The sequence below is a fragment of the Elephantulus edwardii genome, unplaced genomic scaffold (assembly GCF_000299155.1).
Source record: "Elephantulus edwardii isolate Elephantulus edwardi_28Jun2011 unplaced genomic scaffold, EleEdw1.0 scaffold00130, whole genome shotgun sequence".
Lineage (NCBI taxonomy): Eukaryota > Metazoa > Chordata > Mammalia > Macroscelidea > Macroscelididae > Elephantulus > Elephantulus edwardii.
Genome location: NW_006399880.1, coordinates 4,057,954 through 4,061,441, shown reverse-complemented (window position 1 = coordinate 4,061,441; position 3,488 = coordinate 4,057,954).

The following is a 3,488-nucleotide window of genomic DNA, read 5'->3' as shown; positions in this document are numbered from 1 at the left end:
TCTATAAAGATGACTGACAATTTTTATCCAGTTAAAAGGTTACACAGGGCTAAGAAGAACCAGTTCTTGGAGAAGGACATCATGCTTGGAAGAATGGAGGGACAGCACAGGAGAGGAAGACCCCAGATGGATTGACATGATATCTGAGGCAGTGGGATTAGATGTGTCAAAGTCAGTGAGACTGGCTTAGGATGAAACTGAGTTCAGAGCTATTGGGCATAGGGTCATTATAAGTCACAGGTTATATGAAAGCACATAGCAACTTATTTGTGAGGCATATTTGATGAACTAAAATCAATACATTATTATTAACTAAAGCTATTGGTTTACATTATAGTTCTTTTGTGATATGTTCTATTGTGATTTTAATCAAAGTTTACAGAAAAGTTGGATTTTCATTCATTCATTGCTGCACATTTTCCTCCCTACTGCCTCCCAGTTCAGTCTTTAAAAAAATTTTTTTTTGTTATCGCACATTTTCTTCCCTCTTCCCTCATCCCAAGTCTTCTTTGTTGTTGTAAACCAGGCTGCTCCTTGGAGGCAAGGATTCTGAAGTTCAGACATTCTTTGGACACATTGCAAGGAGGGACCAGTCCTTGGAAAGGGACATCATGCTTGGGAGGGTGGAAGGACATAGAGAGAAAGACCCTCGATGAGATGGGCAATTCAGTCACTGGAGCAATGAGGGTAGGTGTGTCAGAGACAATAAGGTTGGCACAAAATAGATCAGGGTTTAGGGCTGTTGTACATAGGGTTGCTATGAGTCACAAGCAGCTCGACAGCACATAACAACAACATAATTTGATGAATTCTGGCAAACGCATAATGTCATGTGTCCACCATTATATTATCATGAATAACAGTTCTTGTTCTTATTAGGGGCTGTCTCACCGAAATAAGATGAACAAGGGGCCTGAAACTGTTCTATTGTGTGCTGTCTTTATGACCTCTGACACACTTGAGCCAATTGCTGCAGTCACTATATCAATCTATCTTGTTGGGGGTCTCTTCTCTTTTCCTGACCCTCCATCTTCCCAAGTATGACATCACTTTCCAGGAAATAGCCTCTCCTAGCTACATATCCAAAGTACGAGAGACAGAGATTTGTCAACTTTGCCTCCAGGGAGCACTCTGGCTGCACTTTTTCTAAGACATATCTGTCCCTTTGGCAGTCCTCTGGATACTCAGAAATATTCTCTAGCCCCACAACTCAAAGTTATAAATTCTTATACTGTCATCCTGATTAATTGTCCAGCTTTCAGATGTATGCTGTTGAATACCACCAAGTGGGAACTGACCTATAGCTGATGCTCTGGTGGGTCTTTAGAGACACTTAATCACATGAGAGAAGATTGCCCAGCCTTCTCCAGTGCAGCAGCTGGTGGCCTTGAAACACACGCCTTTGGGATTGCAATGCAACTACTTAAACCAGGCCAAAGACCAAGGCCTGAATCAGGCACACCTTAGTCTTCATGTTGATATCATGGCTCCTCCTGTGTGATATACTGTCTCTGAAAACCCACTAGAGGGTCTGCTATAAGTTGGTTTCAACTCAACAGTACACAATAGTTCTACTGTGATAAAAATTGCTTGTGTTCCACCTGCTCATCTTTCTATCTTCTTCCTTCCTTCTGGAAAACACTTATTTTTTTATTGTCTTTATAGTTTTGCTTTTTCTAAAAGGTCATTTTAATGAAATAATAAAATATGTTCTATTTCCAGACTGGTGTCTTTTTAAAATTATTATTATTAAATTTTATTAGTTTTAATGAACATTTACAGAGATTTTGGGTTTTCATTCATTCATTGTTGCACTGCAGACTGGTGTCTTAACAATATGCATTTAATATTCCTCCACATCTTTTTCAGAGCTTGGTAGTGAGAGTTCTTTAGTTAATGAAAATACCCCATTGCATACATGCACTGTCATTTGTTCATACACTCCTCTACTAAGGGACATCTAGATTATTTCCAATTACTGGCAACTATTAATAAAAATCATATTAATATTCATGTACAGGTCTTTATGTGGACATTAATTTTCAACTCTTTTAGGGTAAACACCTAGGAATGCAACTGCTGCCTCATATGGTAAGCCTATGTTTTTGTAGTGTAAGAAATTGCTAGTCTGTCTTTCAAAGTGGTTGTAGCATTTTTCATTCCCATCAGCAATGAGTGAGAAATACTGTTGTTTCAAATCTTCAATAGTGCTGGATGTTGTTAGTATTTTGAGTTTTAACCATTTTAATAGTTGTGCACTGCCATCTCATTATAGTTTTTATTTGCAATATCTTAAGGGCACATGTTGTTGAAAATCTTTTCATATGTTTATTGCCATCTGTACATCTTTTTTAGTAAGATATCTGTTCCTATCTTTTGTCCATTTCATAATTGACAGATTGTTTGTTTTCTTATTTTAATTATCTTTTATTGCTTTTGATGTTAAGAAACTTTTGGGAGCTACAAGCAAAGATTTATATACCTCTTTTCTTATTATTACACTTAATTCTGTTAAGTCTTCATGTATATTGCTTTTACATCTATATTTACAAAAAATAATTGTCTGCCGTTTTCTTGTGATGTCTTTGTCTGGTTTTGATATCAGAGTTATACTGGCCCCAAAGAATGTTCGGAAGCCTATCTTCCTTTTTTTTTTTTTTTTTGTTTTAAGCAAGAATCTATGACCAATTGCTATTTATTCTTTTTCAAATATTTGGCAGTATTCATCAGTGAAGCCAGCTGTGCCTGGTCTATTCTTTATGGGTACTTTTTTGTTTTGTTTTAAAATTACTAACTCAATCTCTTTGTTTGCTGTAAGTCTATTCTGACACTCTATTATTCATGGGTCACTTTCTTGGACATTGCCCATTTCACAACTTATCTAATTTATTGTTATACAACTGCTCCTCGGATTCTCTTATGATCCTTTTTCTAAAAAAATATATCTACAAAGCCAGTAGAAATATCTCCTATTATCTTCCTTATTTTAGTAGTTTAAGTCTTTTCTCTTTTTGTTGTTCAACATAAACGTTTGTCAGTTTTGTTGATCTTAAAGAACCAAGTTTTACTTTTGTTACTTTTCTTTATTACTTTTCTATTCCATGTTTCATTAGTTTCTGCTCTAATCTTCCATTTCCTCTTCTTTTTCCAATGCCCTAGGTGGATGTTTAGATTATTAACTTGAGATCTTTTTATCGTACACTCTTACAGCTATAAATTTCTCTTTTTCATGTGCATTGTTCTTTACCTTCTGTAATCCTGGGTCTTATTGTATCCTCCCTGTGTACCTTACAGAATACTGAAGGGACTGGAGTGAAACAACCAGGTCGCAAGCCAGGAAGTCTTGGCCTGATCCTGACATGTCCTGCTCTAAGTCTCACTTTTTCTTATCTGTAAAATGAACGGCTAGCAGAGAACATAAAAAGACTGTTTGCCAAAGAAGACATTCCCATGAACACATGAAGAAATAGTCACAATTGTTAGCTATT